Here is a 13,890-nt window from a genome sequence, read left to right on the forward strand (position 1 = left end):
CCATATCAGATTAAAGGGGAGGTGGGTCAGTCAAGTTTTTCATTCTAGCTTTAACGGTAAATCTAAGGATGTTGCAATTTTGATTCACAAATTGGTTCCTTTTGTGTGCTCTAATGTTATAGTTGACCCCAATGGAAGATATGTGTTTGTAACGGGGCAGCTATATAGTAATAATGTGATTCTGGCCAATGTGTATGGTCCAAACTGGGATGACGACAATTTTTTCCACCAGTTGTTTGCCAAGTTACCTGACATGTCCACACATCTACTCATTATGGGGGGTGACTTCAACTGTTGGCTTGATTCTGTATTAGATCGTTCTTCTACTAGACCAGGAGTGCCCTCAAAGTCTTCTAAGACCATTCGATCCTTTTATGGATGAGTTCTCGGTCTCGGATCCATGGCGCTTTCTTAATCCATCTCGTAAAATGTATTCTTTTTCTCTCATGTGCATCATTCCTTTTCTCGAATTGACTATTTTCTCCTGGACAACTGATTTCTCCATTCTGTTCAGTCTTGCTCTTATGATCTCATCTCATCTCATCTCATTATCTCTAGCCGCTTTATCCTTCTACAGGGTCACAGGCAAGCTGGAGCCTATCCCAGCTGACTACGGGCGAAAGGCGGGGTACACCCTGGACAAGTCACCAGGTCATCACAGGGCTGACACATAGACACAGACAACCATTCACACTCACATTCACACCTACGGTCAATTTAGAGTCACCAGTTAACCTAACCTGCATGTCTTTGGACTGTGGGGGAAACCGGAGCACCCGGAGGAAACCCACACGGACACGGGGAGAACATGCAAACTCCACACAGAAAGGCCCTCGCCGGCCCCGGGGCTCGAACCCAGGACCTTCTTGCTGTGAGGCGACAGCGCTAACCACTACACCACCGTGCCGCCTTGTTTCTAATCAAATTTATTTTTTTCTTATTACCAACAGAACCCCAGGGATCTCTGCCTCCCTTCTTTGGGAGACTTTGAAAGCATACATTAGAGGTGAAATTATTTCATACAGCAGCTATGAGAACAAACAAAGGAAAAAAAATTAAAAGAATTGAGGTTACGAATGGGCCGCACGGTGGTGTAGTGGTTAGCGCTGTCGCCTCACAGCAAGAAGGTCCGGGTTCGAGCCCCGTGGCCGGCGAGGGCCTTTCTGTGCGGAGTTTGCATGTTCTCCCCGTGTCCGCGTGGGTTTCCTCCGGGTGCTCCGGTTTACCCCACAGTCCAAAGACATGCAGGTTAGGTTAACTGGTGACTCTAAATTGACCGTAGGTGTGAATGTGAGTGTGAATGGTTGTCTGTGTCTATGTGTCAGCCCTGTGATGACCTGGCGACTTGTCCAGGGTGTACCCCGCCTTTCGCCCGTAGTCAGCTGGGATAGGCTCCAGCTTGCCTGCGACCCTGTAGAACAGGATAAAGCGGCTAGAGATAATGAGATGAGATGAGGTTATGAATTTCTCAACTTGATATTATTTATGCTTCCTCCCCATCCCCTAACATATATAAAGAATGTCTCTCTCTTCAGGGTGAGTTTGATGTTCTTTCTACTCAAGAGGTTGAGGAGCTCTTATTTAAGGCTAAATATTGTTATTATGAGTCGGGGGATAAGGCAACCAAACTATTGGCCCATCAGCTTCGACAGGCTTCTGCCTCTCAGCAGATTCCACAAATTCATACTCCTTCTGGTGTCATAACCAATTCTAAAAAAATTAATGATCATTTTAAACAGTTTTCAGACCCTCCAGAATTTCGCGATGTCGCGATTTGCAACTTCAACGCAAATTCAACCAATCCCCGCGAATTCAGGGCGGTGTTGCAATTATATCCAATCACCGCAACTTTCCCGCAAATTTGACCAATCGTTGGCGTTGTCTTGAGGTGACGTCGACAAACTACCTTCCACCTTACTTCCGTGTATACGTTCAAGAGAAGCAGCACGTGCGAGTCAGTGTTTATGTAGGCTTAAATTCTGTTACTGAAAGTGTGTTATGTTTACAGTGAAGGACTGTGTGCACTTTACATTTTTTTTACTTAATACAAGAAATTAATGGATGCCAACATTTTTGCCAAAATGGTATTTTATTTTCCATTGTTTAGGCAGCTTCAGCATCATAATGTGAGATTCTGTTCAAATTGTTTTTTTTCTTCTATGAAGCCTGAGCCATTTATTTTATTAGTTAGTTTAATTTAGTCTTCAGGAGAGACTGCCTGCGCACAGTACTAATATTAATAGGTTTTTTTTCTTACATGAAAGCTGAGGCGGGCGGCACGGTGGTGTAGTGGTTAGCGCTGTCGCCTCACAGCAAGAAGGTCCGGGTTCGAGCCCCGTGGCCGGCGAGGGCCTTTCTGTGCGGAGTTTGCATGTTCTCCCCATGTCCGCGTGGGTTTCCTCCGGGTGCTCCGGTTTCCCCCACAGTCCAAAGACATGCAGGTTAGGTTAACTGGTGACTCTAAATTGACCGTAGGTGTGAATGTGAGTGTGAATGGTTGTCTGTGTCTATGTGTCAGCCCTGTGATGACCTGGCGACTTGTCCAGGGTGTACCCCGCCTTTCGCCCGTAGTCAGCTGGGATGGGCTCCAGCTTGCCTGCGACCCTGTAGAAGGATAAAGCGGCTAGAGATAATGAGATGAGATGAAAGCTGAGGCATTTATATTATATTTTAAGGTAACTTCATGTTGTGCTGTGAGGTTCTATGCACTTTAACTTTTGAACCAACAGGTGCATTTGGATAAGTAAAGCCTATTTTTCTGCATTTTTGTAGTCCTGGTAATCTTTTATATTGGTAAAGTTGTTTATAGGACCATTTCTCAGTGTCTTTGTTTTTTTAATCAATAGTTTTTCTGTAATAACTTAATATTTAACATATCACTCAATTTTAATCACTAAAAGAGAAAATCGCAACAATTTCTCGCAACTTTCACTTCCTCCCGCAATGTAATCGCAACAAAAACCTAAAAAAACACCGCAACTTTCACTTCCTCCCGCAATGTAATTGCAACAAAAACCTAAAAAACACCGCAACTTTCACTTCCTCCCGCAATGTAATCACAACAAAAACCTAAAAAACACCGCAACTTTCATCGCAATTTTTTGGAAAAACCCCCGCAACATCAGACATTTTAGCCCGCAACAATCACAAAAAAGGCCCGCGAAATCCTGGGGGGACTGAGTTTTACTCCTCTCTATATGCTTCTGAGGTTGAGTCTGATTTGTCAGCCCTGGATAGTTTTTTTTGACTCACTGGAGTTGGTTAGGGTAGATTCTGATACTGCTGAGAGGCTAGGGTGCCCAGTCACCATAGATGATCTCAGACAGGCTATGTTTTCGATGCAGTCTGGAAAATGTCCAGGCCTGGATGTTTTTCCGACCGAGTTCTACAAGACCTTCTTTGACAAATTATCACCAGTTCTGATCGAAATGTTCAATGAATCTCTTACTCTTTCCAAATTACCTCAGACTCTAAATCAGGCCTCCATATCACTACTTTTAAAAAAGAATAAGGACCCTCTGTCCTGCTCAAGCTACCGTCCAATTAGTCTTTTATCTGTAGATGTAAAACTTTTATCCAAATTATTAGCTCTGCGACTGAAATCAGTTTTGCCTTTGATAATCACCCCTGATCAGACAGGTTTTGTCCGGAACAGGCATGGGTTCTTCAACCTCAGACGACTTCTCAACGTTGTTTATAATCCTTCTACATCAGTGGGGCCAGAGGCTGTAATTTCATTAGACGTGGAGAAGGCTTTTGACCGTGTAGAGTGGAATTACCTTTTTTACACTCTGGAGAAATTTGGTTTTGGCCAGGAGTTCATTTCTTGGATTAAGTTGGTCTATTCATCCCCTGTGGCTTCAGTCAGAACTAATGAAACATATTCAGATTATTTCCCTTTGTACCGTTCCACTTGCCAGGGCTGTCCTCTAAGTCCTCTTCTGTTTGCTGTTGCTATTGAACCTCTGGCTATTGCGCTTCATTCAGAGCCACGCATCTCTGGAATTACAAGATATGGCTGCTCAGGGTTCACTATTCAAAATTGTTACATTTGGCTTTAAATACCTTGGTATCCAGATTAGAGACGGATTTGAAGATTTGTTTGAGAGTAATTTTGCCCCTTTGTTAGATCAGATACAGAAGGATTTTCAACGGTGGTCACTGTTGCCTCTTTCCCTTGTGGCCAGGGTTAATGCGGTTAAGATGAACATCCTCCCCAAATTGTCCTATCTTTTCCAGTGCCTACCTGTCTTTCTCCTTCAGTCTTTTTTTCATAAATTAGACATATCTATCACTGAGTTTATATGGAACAGGAAGGTCCCTCGCTTGCAAAAGGAGCTGTTACAGAGACCTAAGACCATGGGGGGGCCTGGCCCTCCCTAACTTGAGATTTTATTACTGGGCTTCCATCCTTAGAGTAATTCAGCTTTGGATCTCTCTGGAGGGGGCACCAGTTCCTCCTACATGGTTGTGTATGGAGATGTTTTCTGTTAAACCTGCCTCGTTGACTGCTCTCATCCACACTCCACTTAGCTTTTCTCTCTCCCCTTTTTGCAATAACATCTTAATTAAATCCACTTTTAAAATTTGGAAGCAATTTCGATGCTACTTTGGTCTACAGTCCTTCTCTTTCCTAGCACCTTTATCAGCTAACCCTGTTTTTCATCCTTCCTTAATTGATGGGGCTTTTTCTTTGTGGTCTGACTATGGCATTAAGGCATTTAGGGACATGTATGTTGCTGGTACATTTGCATCCTTCCAGCAACTCTCTGAAAAATTTCATTTGCCTAGAGAGCATTTTTTCAGATATCTTCAAGTTCGTAGTTTCATCCGCAATCTTAACCCCAGTTTCCCAAGTCTCCCAGAGGCCTCTCTTATTAACTCCTTTTTAATCCCATTTCCTACCATTAAGGGTGCTATTTCACGTTTATACAATCTTATTTATTCTTTGCAGCTAACCCCGCAGCATAAAATTAAAACCCAGTGGGAGGAGGAACTAGGGGAGGAGATCTCGGAGGAGCTGTGGGATGCTATTTTGCATCGGGTTCACTCCTCATCTTTTTGTGCTAGGCATGGTCTGACCCAGTGCAAAATTCTACATCGTACTCATCTCACTTGAGTTAGGCTTTCTAAAATCTATGAGGATGTTGATCCCATGTGCATAAGATGTCATCAGGCTCCAGCTACCCATGTCCATATGTTTTGGTCTTGCCCTTTACTACTCAATTTTTGGACACTGATATTCAACTCTATTTATGTTTGTACAAAAGTTCAATTTAATCCAACAGCATGTACTGCTTTGTTTGGGGTTTTACCTCCTACTTTGCAGCTTCCTAAATATAAAGCTGACTTTGTAGCTTTTGTCTCCTTTTTGGCTAGACGTTTGATTTTCTTGAGGTGGAAGTCCCCTGCGCCCCCTTCTCACTCCTCTTGGATCAGGGACATCCTTCAGTTTGTGAAGTTGGAGAAAGTTAGGTGCACGATACATGGTTCTCTTGTAAAGTTTAATAAAACTTGGGGTCCATTTTTTGCACATGTTGAGGGATTGACTTTTACGGCTATTCCAGAGTAGCCACCCTGATTGTCTATTATCTGTGAGATTTTCTTGTGTGAATTTGTAGCATGCTGGGAATGTTTTTATATATCTCTGTTTAAGTGGACATACTGGACTTTTTTATTTAGCAGTGGGTGACCGATTTGTGTTTTTTTTTTTAAATTATTAGTTACTCCTTATCTGATTTCATGTTATCTTATTTTTTTACTTGTTATAATTGACACTGTTTTGACTCTCAAAATGTCACCTCTTGACTTTGCTCTGTCACTGAAAAATCAATAAACAAATGTTATTAAAAAAAAGGGTGATCATGTTTTACTTTTTAATTTATGTATTTGGGAGAGTTTTAAAGTATTAATTAATTAATTAATTAATTAATTCGTTCATTCGTTCATCTAGCTAGCTTGCAAAGCAAAGCATGATATGGTTATCCCTAGGTTTTTTTTTTCTGAATAATTTCTGTCATTAATTCAGCTTGAAACACTGAACAAGAAACTTTGTTCCAACTTTGTTGCACAGATCTTTTAAATCACAATTCAGCCAAATTATTTAAAGATCTAATATGTATGTGTTTATTCATTCATTTGGACTGTGATAATAAGAAATATATGAAATTATTGACGATGTGTATAATGATATTGTGACAGTTTCACTGCTAGTTGAAAGCCTCATAATAAAAATGATCTTTAAACCAAAAATGCCTCAGTCATGTATGTGTTGTTCATTTATTACTAAATACTGGGTTTTCTATGATTGTGTTGAAAGATGATGTCCACAACAACTTTAACTTTACAGTGAAGTTCAACAAAGCACAAGAAACAATTAAGGAAGTTTTACTTTCAGAACATGATGCCAGGTCTGGTGGAAGTGTGAATAAAATCATGCAGAGGACGAACTAATCTCAGTCCTATTGCTACAATCATTATAATGACGATGATAATTTGTGAATATGACAGCGCAATTGCTGCACAAAACATGATCCGGTATTAGAGATTGAATAGCATTTTTGCACAGTAATTGCACCATAATGGTATTCATAAACGGTATGTATAATGAGCTCTCCTGTGTGTGTGTGTTCAGGTGTCCATCTGTGAATAAGCATTTGGACCTGAGAAATAATTCAAGGTGGGTTCAGACCTGAAATCCACCCTCTAACTACACCACTGGTTCTAAATTGTAAATTATTTATTCAATATCCATTTTTGTTTGGCCTGTTATTACCAGAGATATAAAAATCAGTAAAAGAGAACTGTACAGAAGATAAAGACTGCGGCAGCGGGGGCGTGGTCAAGAATCAGCTGTGAACGGCGAGCCGTCAGGTGAACCTGTGTTGGTGTTTTTATACGTATGTAACCACACACGTATAAATTGATGTAATCACACAGAAACATCAGCATATGAGATTAATGAGCTCCAAGCAGTGCAGCCCATTTCTGAGTGTTACAGAGATATGGTACTGATCACTATGGTTTGGCGTATCTCCATCTTATTTGCAAATCCAATAACTCTCCCAAAATACAGAGATGTTATGGTGTTTTCATATATAATCACATGCACAATCATGCTCATTAATTATTCACATTAAACAAAACAATGATCCATCCATCCATTTCCTGCCATTTATACGGGTCCGGGTCATGGGGGTAGCAGCCTAAGCAGAGCAACCCAGACTTCCCTCTCTCTGGCCACCTCCACCAGCTCTTCTGGGGGAATACCGAGGTGTTCCCAGACAGCGTGTCCTGGGACTGCCCCGGGGTCTCCTCCCAGTGGGGCATGCCCAGAGAACCTCCCCGGGAGGCATCCAGGGGGCATCCTAATAAGGTGCCCGAACCACCTCAACTAACTCCTTTCAATGTGGAGGAGCAGCGGTTCTACTCTGAGTCTCTCCCGAATGACCAAGCTTCTCACCCTGTCTCTAAGGGAGAGCCCAGCCACCCTGCGGGGAAAACTTATTTTGACCATTTGTGTCCGCAATCTTGTTCTTTCGGTCACTACCCACAGCTCATGACCATAGGTGAGGGTGGGAATGTAAATGGACCAGGAAATTGATAGCTTTGCCTTTTGGCTCAGCTCTCTCTTTACCACAACAGACTGGTTTAGCATCTGCATCACTGCTGACGCTGCCCCGGTCCGTCTGTCCAACTCCCACTCCCCCTTACCCTCAATCGTAAACAAGATCCCAAGATGCTTTAACTCCTCCACTTGAGGTAGTAACTCCCCCCTGACCCGAAGTAGGCACTCCACCCATTTCCGGCTGAGTGCCATGGCCATGGACTTGGAGGTGCTGATCCTCATCCCAGCTGCTTCACACTTAGCTGCAAACCGTCCCAGCACATGCTGCAGGTCACAGATTGATGAAGCCAACAGGACCACATCATCCGCAAAAAGCAGAGATGTGATCCTGATGCCACCAAACCGTACACCCTCCCCCCCTTGGCTGCCCCTAGAAATTCTGTCCATAAAAGTTGTGAACAGAACCGGTGACAAAAGGCAGCCCTGGTGGAGTCCCTCATGCACCGGGAACAAGTCCGACTTACTGCCGGCAATGCAAACCAAACTCCTGCTCCGGTCATACAGGGTCCGAAAAGCCCACAGCAGTGGGTCCCGAACCCCATACTCCTGAAGCACCCCCAAAGGGCATCTCGAGGGACACGGTCTTATGCCTTCTCCAGGTCCACAAAAAACATGTAGACCAGTTGGGCAAACTCCCAGTACCCTTGCAAGGGTAAAGAGCTGCTCCAGTGTTCCACGACCAGGATGAAAACTGCATTGTTCCTCCTGAATCTGAGGTTCAACTATCGACCGGACTCTCTTCTCCAGCAACCAGCAAAGGCTTTCCCAGGGAGGGTGAGAAGTACGATCCCCCTATAGTTGGAACACATTCTCCAGTCCCCCTTTTTAAAATGGGGGACAAAACAATGATTTTGATCTTATTAAAAGTAAGTGAAGTTGATTCTATTAAAAGTAATAATAAATGTATGAAAGCCCCGGGTCCTGATAACATTCCTGGTTGTGTCCTGAGAGACTGTGCCGAGGAGCTCACAGATGTCTTTACAGACATCTTCAACATCTCGTTGAGCCAGGCTGTTGTCCCCATGTGCCTCAAAACCACCACCATCATCCCGGTCCCGAAGAAGCCGTCTCCCTCCTGCTTCAATGACTACCGCCCTGTTGCACTCACTCCCATCCTCATGAAGTGCTTTGAGCGGCTAGTCATGAGGCACATCAAGTCTGCCCTCCCCCCTGCCCTGGATCCTTTTCAGTTTGCATATCAGTCCAACTGTTCGACCGATGACACCATCTCCACTGCCCTCCACTCAGCCCTCACCCACCTGGAGACAAAAGACTCGTATGTCAGAATGCTGTTCATAGACTTTAGCTCAGCATTCAACACAATCATTCCTCAGCAGCTCATTCACAAACTGGACCAGCTGGGACTCAACACCTCCCTGTGCAACTGGCTGCTGGACTTTCTGACGGGGAGACCATAGACTGTATGGGTCGGCAGCAACTCCTCCAGCACCATCACACTGAACACGGGGGCCCCCCAAGGATGTGTGCTAAGCCCCCTCCTCTTCACTCTGCTGACCCACGACTGCACACCAACATCCAGCTCAAATCTCTTCATTAAGTTTGCGGATGACACGACTGTGGTGGGTCTCATCAACAATGGTGATGAGACAGTCTACAGGAGTGAGGTGAGCCGCTTGGCCATGTAGTGCAAGGACAACAATCTCTGTCTGAATGTGGAGAAGACGAAGGAGATTGTTGTGGACTTCAGGAGAGAGCACACCCAGCATGCTCCACTATCTATCGACAGTGCTGCAGTGGAGAGGGTGAGCGGCACCAAGTTTCTGGGTGTGCACATCTCTGAAGACCTGTCCTGGAGCAACAACACCGCATTACTGGCCAAAAAAGCCCAACAGCATCTGTACTTCGTCCGCAAACTGAGGAGAGCAAGAGTCCCGGCCCCCATCATGCACACATTCTACAGCGGCACCATCGAGAACATCCTGACCAGCTGCATCACCGTGTGGTAAGGCGCCTGCACCGTGTCCTGCTGCAAGTCTCTGCAGCGCATCGTGAGAGCAGCTGAGAGGATCATTGGTGTCTCTCTCCCTTCTCTAATGGATATTTATAACTCCCGCCTCACCCGCAAAGCCATCAGGATTGCAGGTGACCCCACCCACCCATCTCACAGCCTCTTCAGCCTGCTGCCATCGGGGAGGAGACTGTGGAGTCTCCGGGCCAAAACAAGCAGGCTCAAGAACAGTTTCTTTCACCAGGCAGTCAGGAGGCTCAACTCCCTCCCTGTTCTGCCCCTCCTCCGCCCTCTGCCCCCTGCCACAGATTCTGCTCGCACACCCCCCTTCAGCATCTGACATGTCATCCTCACAGTTTCCCCCCCCCCAACACACACACACACACACAGTCACACACATACATCTCATCGTTCACTGAACTCAGGGACCGCACATCTCACTTTACCCTTGCACTATTCCGCACTACCTCATCTTAAGCTGCTAGTTTGTTTTGTACTGCTTATTTCATGTTTCATGTTTACCTGCTATACCTCAAGTGCCCTTGACTGTTTGGTTATTTGGACCAATTTTTTTTTTTTTTTGTGTGTGTGTGTGTGTGTGTGTGTGTGTGTGTGTGTGTGTGTGTGAGTGAGTGTTTGGTCTACGTCTAGTTCATATCTAGAGTGTTTATACTGTTTAGATCGTCTGTTTGAGTGTTTAGTCTGTGTGTAGTTCTTATCTAGTGTTTACACTGTTTATATTGTCTGAGTGTTTAGTCTATGTCTTGTTCTTATCTAGTGTTTATACTGTTTATTTATACTGTTTATATTGTTTGAGTGTTTAGTCTATGTCTAGTTCCTATCTAGAGTGTTTATATTGTTTATATTGTATGTTTGTTTGTTTGTTTGTTTGTTTTTTTAATTATTCTATTTTTATTTATTGCATTGCCTGTTTGCACCGTGGGTCAGAGAGGACTGATATTTCATCTGTGCTGTATGTCGAGCATGTATAGCATATCTGACAATAAAGTTGACTTGACTTGATCATAATTACAGTAAACAAGTCAATACGGGAAGGAAATTGAGACTGATCTTACTGAAAGGTAGTTATTGCCAAATATAATTTTCTGCAAAGTCATTCTGAATCGTGTATTGTTCTTGTGTTGTGCAAAGCTGTGCACCTGCATTATTTTTTATCTTATGTTCTGCTGGTCTGGCCAAAGTCATTTTGAATCATGTATTCTGCATTATGAACACAGTGTGTTGTGAATTCTGCGTTAAGCATCACATCATTATGTGTGGTGTTAGTTCTGCACCTGCAGCCTGCATCAATCTTTATCTTATGCTGATTTGACTCCAGTCATTTTGAATCATGTACTGTACACACTGAATAGTGTGTTGTTGAAGATTCATCACTTCTAATCACATTTTAACTTTTCCTAAATTGTGCATTCATGTATTGGAATGTTTGGTCAATAAAAAATATGAGAAGCATGAGATGTACTGACCAATAGAAAATGTTAATGAGGTTTGGTGAGATGTTAACCAGTGAGATTATTGAGCATAAACTGTGTTATTATGAAACTGTATAAAATGAGAAACCCTATGACTGAGTGGGGATCACTCTGCACACTGACTTGGATTTTGTTATTGATTTAAGAAATATTTACCAGCTTAAGGTCGGTCCGTATCGTGAAATACCGTGACTGAGGTCTTGAAAATACTGACCGAGGCCTCTGGGCCAAGGTCAGTATTTTCAAGGCCGAGGTCATGGTATTTCACAATACAGACCAACCTTAAGCTGGTAAATAATATATTTATTTTTTTCTTTACCAAATTCTAACAGAAAACGAGAGCGCCCGAAAGGGAAAAGAAAGCCAAGGCGAGCCGGCATTTTGAATCCTCATTCACGGCTGTAATGCAGATGGCTTCCTCTTTGGTATGCAAGTGCACTTCCATGGCAGGAAAAAAAACTACATTTTGCCACCTATGTAGTCCCCTATTTATACAAAATTGAGTCATTCAGGATTCAGCCATATTTTTGCTTGGCGTTAGCAATAGTTACAGGTTTTCAGCTTTCTCCTGAAATGTTTTCTTTTATTTCGTCTTCATCAGGGTAGTAAAACTCGCTTTCAGATCAGATCAGATCAGAATTACTTCATTAATCCCCGGAGGGAAATTCAAATTTGCAACCAAGCTCCTGAATCAAGGAAGAAGTAAACATGTCTAAAAATAGAAGATAAAATAGTCTTTAAAAAAGAATAAATAAAAATAAAATACATTTAAATAAGTTCAATAACTTAAGTAAAAGCAAAATGAAGTGATTTTATATCCAATGATTCCTATATACATATATTGCACCTGAGTTAAGGATACATGGTGAGAAGTGTACCACAGTTATACAGTGGCATTGTTTCGCTGTGAACACTGTCGTTATGGCTATCCATGCTGTAAAATTAATGCTATTATACTGAGAAATGAGAAAATAAATGTTGACAAAAAATTGTTACTATGTTTGTTGTTGTTGTTGTGAACGAGTGAGTCGCCAAAGGTCTGTAACCGGGGTCCGGATCGTAGGATTTCGGACTGCTCACGAGCCAATCAGAGTGCACGATTTGATGGAAACCGTACTGCAAAAAAAAAAATAAAAGTCTATCTTTTCTGCAAACTCTGGAGTATTTTTGCTTGAGAAAGTTTCCAGGAAACCTGCAGGTAAAATGTGATGAGTTACACCTGTGGTTGATTACTGACTGTCTTCTAATGTGGGTCTTTTGTGTCTTTCAGTGGCCAGTAATGAGACACAGAGAGAGAGAGAGAGAGAGAGAGAGAGAGAGAGAGAGGAGCTACCCAGCACCATGTTTGTGTGAGAAGTAAATCACTGAAAAATGAAAGTGTCAAAAAATAAAAATGCACCTTGGATCATCAAGCCTGTCTCCCAGTTCCTCATTCCCAACTCACAAGAACTGTTACAGACTGTGACATTATTCAAGAAACTTGATCTTCTTTGGCAGAAGTATAATTTTGGAGAAGTCAGTGAGGAAATGATGTTCGGTTTTCCCAATAATACTGATGCATCAGTGGGGTTATCCATTCTCAAAGGAATGTTTAAATAACAAATAATCTGCTATCTGTCAAAAAGATGCTTAAAGTGTATCGATAATCATTTTGCAATACTGATCAGTCTCAATTCGTTGTCATCAATATATATGCCACTAACAATAAAAATAAGAGGAATGCTTTATTTTCAGAGACCAAGGTCAAAATGAATCAAATAACATCAAAATGTCCTACAGCATAAGTAATATCCAGTTCAGGATAAATCTCTGGAATGATCAACCATGTGCTTTATGGAATGTATGTTTAAGGGGCCTTTCTGTGTGGAGTTTGCATGTTCTCTCTGTGTCTGTGTGGGTTTCCTCCGGGTGCTCCAGTTTCCTCCCACAGTCCAAAGACCATGCAGAATGGGTCAACTATCTACTCAAAGTTGCCCGTAAGTGTGAATGTGAGTGTGAATGACTGCCTCTCTGTCTGTGTTAGTCCTGCGATAGACTTCTGACCTGCCCAGGGTGAACCCTGTCTCTCGCCCAAAATTAGCTGTGATTGGCTCTGGCTTGCCTGTGACCCTGTACAGGATAAGCAGCTACAGATAATGGATGGATGGATGGATGGATGGATGGATGGATGGATGGCTCCAGCTGCCCGGGGACCCGCAATGGATAAGTGACAAAGGAAATGAATGAATAAATGAATGAATGAACTTTAATTCTATAATTGACAGAACAAGTAAAATTCTTTATATGTGATTATTGAGAGAGCTAATTTTAAGGGTTTTATTGTCTGAAGCTAAAGGAATATCTCAGACAGTAAAGTGATACTTGTGCCTTGAAATGTATCCAAACACAACAGGAACTGGTTAAATTTCTCTTTCATTTCATGTGGAAAAATAAATATCATCGTTTGAAAAATTTATAATTTTAAATACCACATTTGAAGTAAAATGGCTAATTAATTTGATCAAAGAAGAAGAGCATCTGGAACATATTCCCAAAATATCTTTGTAATTTAATGGGTGAATTAGACTTTTTCTCTTTAATGCAATCATGGCATTAAACAACTACAGGTACAACTGTATAACTTCTACAACTAACTTCTTTGAGCATAAAATAAAATAAAAAATCCCTTACATAGGGTCTTTTTGATTAGAAACAAGACGCTTGTTCAATATTAAAGCAAAACAATATCCTTTAAAACTTTGAGAATGAATTTCTTTTCATTAAACAGCTTTTGAGAACAGAAGGTTACTTACTGACATACA

Source organism: Neoarius graeffei, chromosome 14 (genome assembly GCF_027579695.1).
Source record: "Neoarius graeffei isolate fNeoGra1 chromosome 14, fNeoGra1.pri, whole genome shotgun sequence".
Lineage (NCBI taxonomy): Eukaryota > Metazoa > Chordata > Actinopteri > Siluriformes > Ariidae > Neoarius > Neoarius graeffei.